This window comes from Balaenoptera ricei, chromosome 16 (genome assembly GCF_028023285.1).
Source record: "Balaenoptera ricei isolate mBalRic1 chromosome 16, mBalRic1.hap2, whole genome shotgun sequence".
Classification (NCBI taxonomy): Eukaryota; Metazoa; Chordata; class Mammalia; order Artiodactyla; family Balaenopteridae; genus Balaenoptera; species Balaenoptera ricei.
Genome location: NC_082654.1, coordinates 42,618,914 through 42,634,216, shown reverse-complemented (window position 1 = coordinate 42,634,216; position 15,303 = coordinate 42,618,914). Strand labels below are relative to the sequence as shown.

General features: G+C 34.4%; 1 protein-coding gene across 1 annotated transcript in view; it reads left to right on the top strand.

Annotated features, from left to right (window-relative positions):
- Positions 1-15,303, top strand: part of PCDH15 (protocadherin related 15) — a 748,372-nt gene that overhangs the window by 338,042 nt on the left and 395,027 nt on the right. The window lies entirely within an intron of this gene.

The following is a 15,303-nucleotide window of genomic DNA, read 5'->3' as shown; positions in this document are numbered from 1 at the left end:
TGTATTCAGTGAAAATAGCAAACTTCACTAGATTGGTATTGAAAAATATTTATGTCCAAAACCATTTTGAGACAGTATGGGTAAATTTTTGGTCATAATGCATAATTACATCATTTACAAAGTTGAAAGTATGTCATGAAGCAACAGCCCATTTGACTTCGATTATTTTATTTTATTTTTTGGTGTGTAAAGCATAACAAATTTCAGTTGCCAACATATACTGGGAAACCCCAAGAAATGACTCCAGCATTTCCTTAAATTCACATGTAAACATGCAACCCTAAGTCAGAGGACACACAACTCTACAGTATACTCTCTTGTCTCTTAGAGTCCTGAAATATTATTGGAGATTATGCTTGGCTGTTTGGAGGTGGGAGCTAATGAATCCTGAATTCAAATATTCAATATTTATTAGTTAAAGATGTATTTTAAAGAAACAAAAAGTTAAGGCATGAGTACATATTTTCTACACTCAATTCTGCATTTGTTTTCTACAATTCTGATAAATCTTAACTTGCTGTCTGCCTGGAATTCATACCTTAGGCCTGCCTGGATGATAAATATACATACCTAAGAATAAAACTTATAAGGCTAACAGATATCCTGCTTAGGCTAAAATATCAATTTCTCCCTTAAAAGTAAAAAAAAAAAAGAAAAAAATGAATTCTCTTTTAGAGCAGTCAAATTCCTAGGAGTGAACTATTTGATAAATGTCTTTGCTGTTCCTCTGGAAAGGATTCAGCCTTCTGGGTTAGTAACATGGCTGATGATGTCAGAATTTGTTGCAAGGTATTTGAATTTTTTTCTCAAACATTTGAGATCTGTGGTTTGGGGGTCCTCTCTGCATATGAAATTTTTTAAAAGGATAGAACAGAAATCCCTTCTCCTAAGTGTACACTGCATTCCAGTCACTTCAAAGAATTCTTATCCTATATTTTACCAATTACTTTATCCAATATTTTACCTGCTAGCTTTACTAACAGTAGCTCTTAAATGGTTGAAAATCACTTTTGTGTCTGTTGGCATAAATGTTTACTGGTCTAGTTGGCTTGTGTGAAAAAAATAAGCTGGAAAAAAAAAGAATAAATGTTATGATGTGCATTGAGTGAAGAAAATAATATAAATTTTCAGCTAAATGGAGTAATTTTGCAGGCAAAAAAGCTAATGTAGAGATTGTCTAGACAAACATTCATAGGTTACCTAAAGTTATATGTCATGATATTATTTTTGTTGAATATCAGTGAGAAGCCTGAATGATGTGAACATTGAACTTTTCTTTGAAAGGCTTAATTGAAATCATGACAAAAAATATTTTTAGTATTAATTTATTTTTGAGTTAATTTATGTAGCTGGTGTACCAGTGAGATCCCAAGAGAAGGGGAATACTGACATAATAAGACTAAAATCAATGAACCAGTATGATGAATGTTTAACAGTACTTGATGTACTGAGAGAAGTAAATAAAGACAGAAGTTACTGCTTGAGAAGCAAAGTGTATTGACTTTATAAAGGATCTTTGAGTATCCCTTCCTCTCTGCTCCAGATTACAGACTAAGCATCTCTCTCATTCCTATACAGTTTCATGCTAGAGACAAAGTCATGCTCCAGATTTGGGGTAAATGACAATAATGACTAATGGTTATATAGATTGTTCAGTTTGTCATGAACTGTGCTAAATTCTACAAAAATACTAACTTAAGTCCTTGTGGGTAATTACCACTATTATGGTTTTTTATAGATGAGATCTCTGGGGTACAGAGTTTAAGTAACTTAACCTTATAGCTAATAAGTAAAAAGTGTATTCTTTTAAAATCATGTATCTTAAATTAAATGGTATGCTATAAATTCCAGAATGATCAAACTGGAATGCTTCGTCATCATTTTGAAACATATCAACCCATTCTTTAACATTCTGTGAAACAAAGAGAATTTTAGTTTTACAGATTTAAATATTTATGGCAAGTATTTATTTGTTAAGCATTATATTTTTATTGCCATGTAGAAAAAAATTAAATATGTTTACTTGCAAAATTAGGCAGTTGTTCTGATTATCAATCACTGCATAACACATCACCAAAACTTAGTGGCTTCAAATTACAATCTTTAAATTTGTTCATAAAACTGCACTTTTGGCAGACTTGAGGGAACACCTCATCCCTACTCTACACAGCATCAGCTAGGGCACGTTGACTAAGGGCTGGGCGGCACTTTGACTAAGGGTTGGGTACCACTTTCCAAATGGTAAACTTAGCAAGTTGATTCTGGCTGTTGGTTCCAGCTTAGTGAGGGCTGTGAGCTGGAGGCTTCATTTCTACTCCATGTAGGTCTTTCCTGGGCTATTTGGGCTTCCTCACATCAAAGCATTGGGTTCTAAAAGCAAGATTTCCCAAAGAATTGGACAAAACTTTTATGAACTTGCCTTGTAATTTTCAGTGTCACTTCAGCTATAGTCATACGTCTGCCAGATTCAAGGAGTAGAAGTATATACCATCTCCTGAAGGGAGGAGTGTAGGAGTCACATTGTACGAAGAACATAAGGGGAAGGAAATTTTATTGTGGCCATCATAGGAAAATGAAATCAGCTGTAGTAGTGGCATCAGGTTTCCATGTGCTCTTTTTACATGCCATTTCAGATCCCCTCTGGATCACTAGGGTTAAGAAGTGTAGCTAGTTTTTAAGATTCACATTCAAATTGCTGTGTTTATGGCTCTTTTTTAAAATTTTCTTTTTTTTTTCTATTTTCCTTTGCTATTTCCATACTTTGCTAAAATTTCTGGAAATTTCAATAAATAAGATCTTGTATTCAGAGCAAGAGAACTAGCCATTTGTGTCAGCTAAACAGGGTATGATGACTCTAATTACATACTTGCTGATCCTTTCCTGACTAATTCTTCAAATTTTGAGAGCTTTGACACCTGCTCACCTTCTGGGTTGATGTGAAATTTTCCACCAATTACCTCAGTGATATTCTTGACTTGAGATATCATCCTTAGTTCTACCACAATGCGTGCAGAATTTATCAGCTCAGAAAATCTTTAAAAGGTAGTCTAGTACAGTGTTTAACCCATGAAACAAGATATAATAAAAATAATATAATATAAATCTGATATAAATCTGGTGTCTCAGGGGCACTAAAGCAATTTGTAGCCCTGTGCTAATTATTGTATATTTATTAATTTGGTAAATAGCCACTGGACCCTAGTATATGTTGAACTGTATGTATGTTAATAGAGGAGACTTGTCAACCTGGATGAGATAAAATTCTTCTGATATATTGTGTAAATTTATTCTCACTTTCTGACTCTCTTAAAGTTGTTATGCCTATCTAGTTGAAGATTTCTAGTATTATAGAAAACTTCTGTAGAATTTGGAGAGTATAGGGTCCATGGTTCTATTTTCTCGATTTCCTATTAAAGGCAAAGACAGTAAATACTTATGTATTTTTTTCAGTGTTGAACAGTTGCATACTGTTTGGCTAGTTGGATTTACTGCTGAGTAAATTGTCCCTGGTTAGAAACACCATAGTATTAATATGATAATATTGACATATTAGCTATGTGTTTACTATATATATATTTTCCTATATTTATTGTGCCATGCAGTTTTCAGTATTTTGGCATTAGTTGCTTACCAGACATGGCCATCTAGTAGCTAGAATCCATGCTCTAATGAATTCTTCCCCAGCCCTGTTTAAAGCCTTGGATTAGTTCCCAAGACTATCTTGCCACAAATGCCCCCACTATAATCTTTGTCATAAAGAACTCTAGTTTTCACGTAGCTATCAAAGAGAGTTCTTCTGCTTTATTTATGCTGCTCTCTCCTTCCAGGGAAACTTTCTTAATTATTACAAGGGTGGTGATGATTTCCAGTGATGCATGACATTTATAATTTCCTCTTGGCTCATACTCATTAAATGTGTTACAATCTGGGAACTCTTTCCTCTCTTGTCTTTTATGAAACTACTGGTTCTTCTCCTCCCCTTGATGGCCTGGTGTTTCTCCTCTTAAATCTTTGATGGCCTTTTATTGTTTCTTTTTTTTTTTTTGGTAAAGGGTATCCCCATTCTTGGATTGATTGATTGATTGATTGATTCTTATTCTTAAATCTTAGGGATTTTCCAGACTTCTATCTTTTGAAGCTTTTTTTTTTTTTCCTTTTCACTATATTTTTCACCAAGATTCATCAAACCTACATAATGTGTTCCTTTTTCACCAAGTAAGGATGATCTGTATGTTGTAGAAGTGTTTTCTGACCTGAAATCTCTCCTGACTTCCAAGCTTACAATTCTCAATTTTTCTAGGTAGTTTTCTTATACTCCCCACAGACACCTCATTATCTTTTCTAATATATTCTGATGCATCCATGTCCACTCTCATGTTACCTTTGTTACCTTTGGGGTCTTGGTTGATTTGGACCTAGATTTCAATGACCAACCCCATCTCAAACTCATTCAGTCTCCAAAGACATGCTCTGCATTATCTATGAAATGTTACTCAAATATGTTTGATGCCTATTTTACTGCCCAAATACCTGCTTAGAGATATACCCTCAACTCTGGACCCCTAGAATTGGAATACAATTCTGATCTGATCTTTCACTGTCAAAGTTTCGGTATTTCCCATCATATACCAAATAAGTTTCAAAACTTTGAGCATATCACTTAGAGTAATTTTATATCTGACCATTTTTCAGTCTCATCTCTTTTAACTTGCATAAAGTTGCATAAAGCAACTTCTCTAGAAACAGAGCTTTGCATATGTACCTGGCCTTCTCTGAGAATTACCCTCCCTTTTCTCCACTTTGTTTCATATATTAAGCTTATGGTTTTTATTCAAGCTTCATCTTGGTAATATGAAATGATAGGCCCTTAAAATTAAGTTTTTCTCTGTTATCTGCATGAATTTCTACTATAAGCACTGAACTCCCTGTTGTATTGCAGTCATTTACCCATTTCTCTTTCGCTAGACTATTAGTTCTTTAATTTCCTACTTGTCATTATGTCTTAATGTATAACCCATTCGCTTCATGTAGTAAATGTTCAGAAACTATTGAATTGAATTGAATTAAAATTTCAAGAAATACATATTGTACACTGAGATACTACATATAAATATGAATAAGCATGGCTCATGCCTTCTCACTCACAATGAGAGTTTATTTATCATAAACATGCATATGTAAAGAATATATATGTATAATTATTTATTATAAGTATGTATTATCCAAATATTAGCCATGATATATATATATATGTATATGTATATGTGTATACATATATATAAAACATTTTAACACACTTTTAGTGTTTTCCAATTAGAATTGCAAGGACTACCATACTTGGCATCTAGTCAAGAATAACCTTCAAATAGGAGTATAATAGGTAGTCTGGATAAAGTATGCATATTTCCCAATTACCATAGAGAGTCCCAGTTTATAATTGTTGTCCCAGCACATTGTTTGCAATGCCTCCTTCTCCTTTCAATAATGTTTCAAATATTAAATTATATCCTTCTTTAGTCGTTAGGCCAATTATTTTCAAAATGTGTCCTGCGGAGCTCTTTTTGGGCTAGCAAAGTGATAAATAAAGAAGGAAACAACTGGCAACTCTCAAATTGCCTATAACCTTTTAGTGAGAAGACTGTCAAAGTAGGTTGAAGGGAAAAATGATAAATAATATATCTAGAGTCAATATATTACATTTTCTACCAATTTTTTTCCTGCCACAAACAGTCACACCTAGAGGCCACCAGCAGCAATGATCACAGAAACTTCAGAATTAAGTTGGGGAAACAAAAGCTAAACACCAAACAAACAAACAAAAACCGGAATTCAGCAAACATTGCCTATAATGTGAAATTGTATTACAGTAATTCTGAAACGGGTATGTGAAATTATCAGAGAAAAGGAATCATTCATTTTTTTCCGCCTTGGTCAAACTTTATGTTGAATAGACTCAACTATATTATATCTCCATTTATAGACAATGTGAAAATAATTTTAATTGTGGAACAATTAAAGGATAAGAAATAATCGGAGAAATTGAGTTTATTAACATTAAAGGGACAAAGTCACAATTCTCAGTAATAAGACAGAAGTCTAACTTTTCTTGTTGAAGAGTTTAAAATATTATTTTAAATTAGCATTGGAGGTATGTTTTCCTCTGAAACACAGATAAAGAGAAAAGACACAAGGTCATTTGACTTGGACTCGATGTTGATAACTTCATAAACATTTATTCTTGAACTCTCTGATGGCTTACTAAATTATGTAGGAACATTTTGCCAAGATGTTTCTTATCACAATATAAGGGAGTTTGTAAGAACTCAGAGTCCACACTGAAACCTGTGTGATGTTGGGAATGTTGCTTAAATGTCTCTAAACCTCAGTTTAGGTTTGTCATCTGTGAAATGGGGATAATACAATCTAATATATGGGAATTTTGTGAGTACTACAAAAGAAGATTCGTGAAACACACTTAACTTGTTCCTAGCAAATACTAAGCATTTAATAATGTTAGCTATTTCTATTATTATTATCATTTCCTGTGGAATTTCTTCATCTGGCTGGATATTTACTCAGAGACTCATGGGAGGAAGTAGCTAATTCAAATTGGTTGTTAAATATCTAGCTATTTTTAATCAAAATTTCAGCTTTAAAAATTGAGTTGTATATGTTGATAAGCCTAATTTATTCTGATTGTGCTATTCCTAATTAATTCAGTATGACTTTGGTTCTTTAAAAAAATGCAATACCTGGAATTCCCTGGAAGTCCAGTGGTTAGGACTCAGCATTTTCACTGCAAGAGGCACAGGTTCAATCCCTGGTCTGGGAACTAAGATCCCACAAGCCGTTTGGTGCTGCCAAGAAAACAAAAACAAAACAAAACAAAACAAAAAAATGCAATACCTTTATTAAGAAGAACCATAGGGTCATTTAAAAAAAAATAAACAGATTTAGTATACTCACGACTTGTGCCGAATTAATTATGCAATATATTATTGCTTTGGGAAGAGGGAGCAGCTGATGCAAAATGTGAGCCAAAAATATATCAATGAATCAAATTTTAAACGTCCACTGGGGAAGTAAGTGTCCTGCTCCCTTTCTCTCTTTTTTTTTTGTAAATACAAAAACAATGATTTCAATAAAGTTTTTCAAATTGTCCCACAAAACCTCCAGTTCTACAGACGCATCTCTGGGGCTTCTACTGCAGTTAAAGTTAGAACTTCTGCTTTGTATAATATTTAAAATTCTGCTTTTTTCCCACTTGCTAATTTAGAAAATTTTTTGTTATTTAATTTAAAAAAAGATTAGCTTCTAATTGTAAATTATACAGAAAAACATTTTTAATTATGCACATTAAAAATTGGAAACCTTCAATCCTCAGAGCCCAATCTCCAGGAGAACCATCAGATCTTAATTTGATGCATATCTTTCCAAATATCTGGATCCTAGGGAGCCTGAGCCAAGATGGCGGAGTAGAAGGATGTGCTCTCACTCCCTTTTGTGAGAACACCAGAATCACAACTAGCTGCTGGACAATCATCGACAGGAGGACACTGGAACTCACCAAAAAAGATACCTCACATCCAAAGACAAAGGAGAAGCCACAATGAGACAGTAGGAGGGGTGCAATCACAGCAAAATCAAATCCCGTAACTGCTGGGTGGGTGACTCACAGACTGGAGAACATTTATACCACAGAAGTCCACCCACTGGAGTGAAGGTTCTGAGCCCCACGTCAGGCTTCCCAACCTGGGCGTCCAGCAACGGGAGGAGGAATTCCTAGAATCAGATTTTGAAGGCTATTGGGATTTGATTGCAGGATTTCAACAGGACTGGGGGAAACAGAGACTCCACTCCTGGAGGGCACACACAAGGTAGTGTGCGCATTGGGACCCAGGGGAAGGAGAAGTGAACCCAGGGGAGACTGAACCAGACCCTACCTGCTAGTGTTGGAGGGTCTCCTGCAGAGGCAGGGGGTGGCTGTGGCTCACCGTGGGGACAAGGACACTAGCAGCAGAATTCTGGGAAGTGTTCCTTGGCGTGAGCCCTTCCAGAGTCCGCCATTAGCCCCACCAAAGAGCCCAGGTAGGCTCCAGTGTTGGGTTGCCTCAGGCCAAACAACCAACAGGGAGGGAACCCAGCCCCATCCATCAGCAGACAAGCGGATTAAAGTTTTACTGAGCTCTGCCCACCAGAGCAACAGCCAGCTCTACCCCCCCACCAGTCCCTCCCATCAGGAAACTTGCACAAGCCTCTTAGGTAGCCTCATCCACCAGAGGGCAGACAGCAGAGGCAAGAAGAACTACAATCCTGCAGCCTGTGGAACAAAAACCACATTCACAGAAAGATAGACAAGATGAAAAGGCAGAGGGCTATGTACCAGATGAAGGAACAAGATAAAACCCCAGAAAAACAACTAAATGAAGTGGAGATAGGCAACCTCCCAGAAAAAGAATTCAGAATAATGATAGTGAAGATGATCCAGGACCTCGGAAAAACAATGGAGGCAGAGATCAAGAAGATGCAAGAAATGTTTAACAAAGACCTAGAAGAATTAAAGAACAAAGAAAACCCTATGGGATTTTGATTCATATGTCCAGGATGAGGCCTAATAATTTGTATTTTTTTTCTTTAACACAGGAATTTTCAAAAATATACAAAAATAGTGAGAAGAGTGTCATGAACTCCCATGAACTCATTACTCAGTTATAAATTCGTGAGCATTCTCTTGGTTCAACTATATCTCCTCTCATCATTCTCTCCCACATTATTTGAAGCACATCTCAGATATCACATTGTTTTATCTAAATATGTTGATAGGTATATCTTGAAATGATAGGTCATACCACAATACCATAAAAGAAATTAAAGTTAGGAATTTGTATTTTTTTATTTTTAAATTTTTTTTGCCATTTAAGGTTTATTTTCCATTTACAGTTATTACAAAACATTGACTATATTCCCCGTGTTACAATACAACCTTGAGCCTATCTTGCACCCAGTAGTTTATAGCGCCCTCTCCTCTATCCCTGTATTGTCCCCCCCAACCACTAGTTTGTTTTCTGTATGTGTGAGTCTGCTTCTTTCTTGTTCTATTCACTATTTTGTTGTATTTTTTTTAGATTCCACATATAAGTGATACCATACAATATTTGTCTTTTTCTGTCTGACTTATTTCACTTAGCATAATACCCTCTATGTCCACCCATATTGCTACAAATGGCAATATTCTGTTCTTTTTTATGGCTGAGTAGTATTCCATTGTATCCACATACACATCTTCTTTATCCATTCATCTGTTGATGGACACTTAGGTTGCTTCCATATCTTAGCAATTGTAAATAATGCTACTATGAACATAAGTGTGCATGTATTTTTCAAATTAGCGTTTTTTTTTTTTTCAGATATAAACCCAGGAGTGGAATTTCTGGGTCATATGGTAGTTCTATTTTTAGTTTTATGGAAACTTCCATATTGTTAATGGCTGCACCTATTTACATTCCCACCAACAGTGTATGAGGGTTCCCTTTTCTCCACATCCTTGCCAACATTTGTTATTTGTGTTCTTTTTGATGATAGCTGTTCTGTCAGGTGTGAGGTGATATCTCACTGTGGTTTTGATTTGCATTCCCCTGATGATTAGCAAGCATCCTTTCGTGTGCCTTTTGCCTATCTGCATGCCCTCTTTGGAAAAATGTCTATTCAGTTCTTCTGCCCATTTTTTGGCTTGTTTTTGTTTTTGATATTGAATTGTATGAGCAGTGTATATATGTTGGATATTAATTGCTTATCGGTCATTTCATTTGCAAATATTCTTTCCCATTCTATAGGTTGTCTCTTTGTTTTGTCAATAGTTTCCTTCACAGTGCAAAAGCTTTTAAGTTTAATTAGGTACCATTTGTTTATTTTGCTTTAATATTCTTTACTTTAGGGGATGGATCCCAAAAAATATTGTTGTGATTTACGTCAAAGAGTGTCCTGCCTATGTTTTCTTTTAGCAGTTTTAAAGTATCCAGTCTTACATTTAGGTCTTTAATCCATTTTGAGTTTATTTTTGTATATGGTGTTAGAGAATGTTCTAAATTCATACTTTTACATGTAACTGTCTAGTTTTCCCAGCACCATTTATTGAAGAGACTGTCTTTTCCCATTGTATATTCATGCCTCCTTTGTCTTAGATTAATTGACCATAAGTTTATTTATTTCTGAGTTATTTAAGACTATGTGGTTTAACACCTTTGCAAAACTGAATTATACTCTATTTTGGCTGACATGGGAATATGTTATTGCTTTTATTACCTTGACAACAGAATATTTTTGATGAGTTACTAGATAATTTATTTTTTTAACACCCACAATATTTCTTTAAATTAAGGAACTGATAGTTATCTGCAATTACATAATATTATGTGTTGGCATGGGCAAGAGTTACAGTTTAATTATAGAACACCATCTTTCCAGATTTATTAGTTTCTTTTATAGATAGTGGTACTAAAATTATCCTTCCTGGTGTACAGTTATCTAGGCACTTGTTATAGCTAACTATGATTTTAAAATACTACACTGAAGAATATTATAAAATAAATTGTAAAACAAAAGGTCAGCTTCTCCTAGCGGCAGATTCTGCTTGCTTTGTGCACCCCGAATACATTTAGTTATGAATTAATGTTGTTACTGATGACATGGAGTTCATTCTTAGAAAATGCTTCAAAGATAATTTTACTTTAAAAGAGTGTTTTAAATGTTCAAGAAAGGATATTCATAGAATCAATGTTTATGTTTTCATTTAGTTAAGTTTTGCAAAAAATAGAGAGCATAAATTAAGTTTTGGAAACAAAGAGAATCATTGCCTTATTCATAAACTGTTTCTATCTTGCTTTCATATATTTTTTAGTCAAAATTCTAGAATTTTTATTTTTTTAAAAACAAATTTTAACAAATTTATTTATTTATTTATTTTAAGAAAGACCTTGTTTTTTTAAAATTTAATTTAATTTTTTTTTACAGCAGGTTCTTATTATCTGTTTTATATATATTAGTGTATATATGTCAATCCCAATCTCCCAATTCATCCCACCACCACCCCCCACCCCTCTTTCCTCCCTTGGTGTCCATATGTTTCTTCTCTACATCCGTTTCTCTATTTCTGCCTTGCAAACCAGTTCATCTGTACCACTTTTCTAGATTCCACATATATGCGTTAATATACGATATTTGTTTTTCTCTTTCTGACTTACTTCACTCTGTATGACAGTCTCTAGGTCCATCCACGTTTCTACAAATGACCCAATTTCGTTGCTTTTTATGGCTGAGTAATATTCCATTGTATAGATGTACCACAACTTCTTTATCCATTCGTCTGTTGATGGGCATTTAGGTTGCTTTCATGACCTAGCTATTGTAAATAGTGCTGCAATGAGCATTGGGGTGCATGTGTCTTTTTGAATTATGGTTTTCTCTGGGTATATGCTCAGTAGTGGGGTTTCTGGGTCATATGTTAATTCTCTTTTTAGTTTTTTAAGGAACCTCCATACTGTTCTCCATAGTAGCTGTATCAATTTACATTCCCACTAACAGTGCAAGAGGGTTCCCCTTTTTACACACCCTCTCCAGCATTTGTTGTTTGTAGATTTTATGATGATGCCCATTCAAATTGATATGAGGTGATACCTCATTGTAGTTTTGATTTGCATTTCTCTAATAATTAGTGATTTTGAGCAGCTTTTTATGTGCCTCTTGGCCATCTGTATGTCTTCCTTGTAGAAATGTCTATTTAGGTCTTCTGCACATTTTTTGATTGGGTTGTTTGTTTTTTTAACACTGAGCTGCATGAGCTGCTTATATATGTTGGAGATTAATCCTTCGTCCGTTGATTCATTTGCAAATATTTTCTCCCATTCTGAGGATTGTCTTTTCGTCTTGTTTATAGTTTCTTTTGCTTTGCAAAAGCTTTTAAGTTTCATTAGATCCCATTTGTTTATTTTTATTTCCATTACTCTAAGAGGTGGGTCAAAAAAGATATTGCTGTGACTTATATCAAAGAGTGTTCTTCCTATGTTTTCCACTAAGAGTTTTATAGTGTCCAGTCTTAGATTTAGGTCTTTAATCCATTTGGAGTTTATTTTTGTGTATGGTGTTAGGGAGTGTTCTAATTACATTCTTTTACATGTAGCTGTCCAGTTTGCCCAGCACCGCTGATTGAAGAGGCTGTCTGTAGGTGCGTGGGTTTATCTCTGGGTTTCTCTCCTGTTCGACTGATCTATATTTCTGTTTTTGTGCCAGTACCATATTGTCTTGATTACTGTAGCTTTATAGTATAGTCTGAAGTCAGGGAGTCTGATTCCTCCAGCTCCATTTATTCCTCTCAATATTGTTTTGGCTATTTGTCTTTTGTGTTCCATACAAATTTTAAGATTTTTTGTTTTAGTTTTGTAAAAAATGCCATTGGTAATTTGATAGGGATTGCATTGAGTCTGCAGATTGCTTTGGGTAGTATAGTCATTTTCACAATATTGATTCTTCCAATCCAAGAACATGATATATCTCTCCGTCTGTTTGTGTCATCTTTGGTTTTTTTCATCAGTGTCTTATAGTTTTCTGATTACAGGTCCTTTACCTCCTTAGGTAGGTTTATTCCTAGGTATTTTATTGTTTTTGTTGCAGTGGTGAATGGGATTGTTTCCTTAATTTCTATTTCTGATCTTTCATGGTTAGTGTATAGGAATGCAAGAGTTTTCTGTGCATTAATTTTGCATCCTGCAACTTTACCAAATTCATTGATTAGCTCTAGTAGTTTCCTGGCAGCCTCTTTAGGATTATCTATGTATAGCATCATGTCATCCGCAAACAGTGACAGTTTTACTTCTTTTCCAAATTGTATTTCTTTTCTTTTTCCTCTCTGATTTCCGTGGCTAGGACTTCCAAAACTATGTTGAATAATAGTGGTGAGAGTGGACATCCTTGTCTTGTTCCTGATCTTAGAGGAAATGCTTTCAGTTTTTCACCTTTGAGAATGATGTTTACTGTGGGTTTGTCTTATATGGCCTTTATTATGTTGAGGTAGGTCCCCTCTGTGTTTACTTTCTGGAGAATTTTTATCATAAGTGGGTGTTGAATCTTGTCAAAAGCTTTTTCCGCATCTATAAAGATAATCATATGGTTTTTATTCTTCACTTTGTTAATATGGTATATCACATTGATTTCCATATATTGAAGAATCCTTGCATCCCTTGGATAAATCCTACTTGATCATAGTGTATGATCCTTTTAATATGTTGTTGGATTCTGTTTGCTAGTATTTTGCTGAGGATTTTTGCATTTATATTCATCAGTGATATTGGTCTATAATTTTCTTTTTTTGTAGTATCTTTGTCTGGTTTTGTTATTAGGGTGATGGTGGCCACGGAGAATGAGTTTGGGAGTGTTCCTTCCTCTACAATTTTTTGGAAGAGTTTGAGAAGGTTGGGTGTTAGCTCTTCTCTAAATGTTTGATAGAATTCACCTGTGAAGCCATCTGGTCCTGGGCTTTTGTTTGTTGGAAGGTTTTTAATCACAGTTTCAATTTCAGTGCTTGTGATTGGTCTGTTCATATTTTCTATTTCTTCCTGGTTCAGTCATGGAAGGTTATACCTTTCTAAGAATTTGTCCATTTCTTCCAGGTTGTCCATTTTATTGGCATAGAGGTGATTGTAGTAGTCTGTTAGGATGCTTTGTATTTCTGTGGTGTCTGTTGTAACTTCTCCTTTTTTATTTCTAATTTTATTGATTTGAGTCCTCTCCCTCTTTTTCTTGATGAGTCTGGCTAAAGTTTTATCGATTTTGTTTATCTTCTCAAAGAACCAGCTTTTAGTTTTATTGGTCTTTGCTATTGTTTTCTTTGTTTCTTTTCTTTTCTTTTTTTTTTTTACTTTGCAGTGAAAATTGATTTGTATATTTTTTGCCTCTGAGTCCTTGTGGGATTTTTTTTTTATTCATACAGAAAGTCACAAAAATTATAATCATCCTCATCAGTTCACTCAGTCCCATGTAATTAAGTTTTTTTTAATCTTGATCTTTTGTTAGCACTTTTATGAATTCATCAGTTTTCCATTAGAATTCTGAAAATGCTTATTCATTCAGTTCAGCAGTATAGTCAGTTACCAGAAAGCTGTACTTGTCAGAGTCTTTTCCATGAATTCCTTGAAGATGAAACCCTTTTATAGGAACATTTTTGCAAAAGCATCAGAGTACACCTAGAACTGTCTGTAAATGACAAAAGACTTAAAAATGACCACGGTTAAAGATTTGATGAAAGTTCATAATAATGCAATTGACAAGGAAATTTAGTTATTTCTGAGATATACATTTAAAAGTAATAACTAGAATTATGACTTATAACATAATACCAGAACAGTTTTCTTTGTTGTTTCTATTTCATTTATTTCTGCTCCGATCTTTGTGGTTTCTTTCCTTCTACTAACTTTGGGTTTTGTTATTTCTTCTTTTCTCTGATTGCTTTAGTTGTAAGGTTAGGTTGTTTATTTGAGATTTTTCTTGTTTTTTGAGGTAGGATTGTATTGCTATAAACTTCCCTCTTAGAACTGCTTTTGCTGCATCCCATAGGTTTTGGATCATTGTGTTTTCATTGTCATTTGTCTCCAGGTATTTTTTGATTTCCTCTTTGTTTTCTTCAGTGGTCTCTTGGTTATTTAGTGACCTATTGTTTAGCTTCCACGTGTTTTTTTTTGTTTTTTGTTTTTCCCCCCGTAATTGGTTTCTAATCTCATAGTGTTGTGGTCTGAAAAGATGCTTGATATGATTTCAGTTTTCTTAAATTTACTGAGGCTTGATTTGTGACGCAAGATGTGATCTATCCTGGAGAATGTTCCATGTGCACTTGAGAAGAAAGTGTAATCTGCTCTTTTTGGTTGGAATGTCCTATAAATATCAATTAAATCTGTCTGGTATATTGTGCCATTTAAAGCTTGTGTTTCCTTATTAATTTTCTGTCTGGATGATCTTTCCATTGGTGTAAATGAGGTGTTAAAGTCCCCCACTATTATTGTGTTACTGTTGATTTCCTCTTTTAAAGCTATTAGGATTTGCCTTAGGTATTGAGGGGCTCCTATGTTGGGTGCATATTTATTTATAATTGTTATATCTTCTTCTTGGATTGATCCCTTGATCATTATGTAGTGTCCCTCCTTGTCTCTTATAACATTCTTTATTTTAAAGTCTATTTTATCTGATGTGAGTATTGCTACTCCAGCTTTCTTTTGATTTCTATTTGCATGTAATATCTTTTTCCATACCTTCACTTTC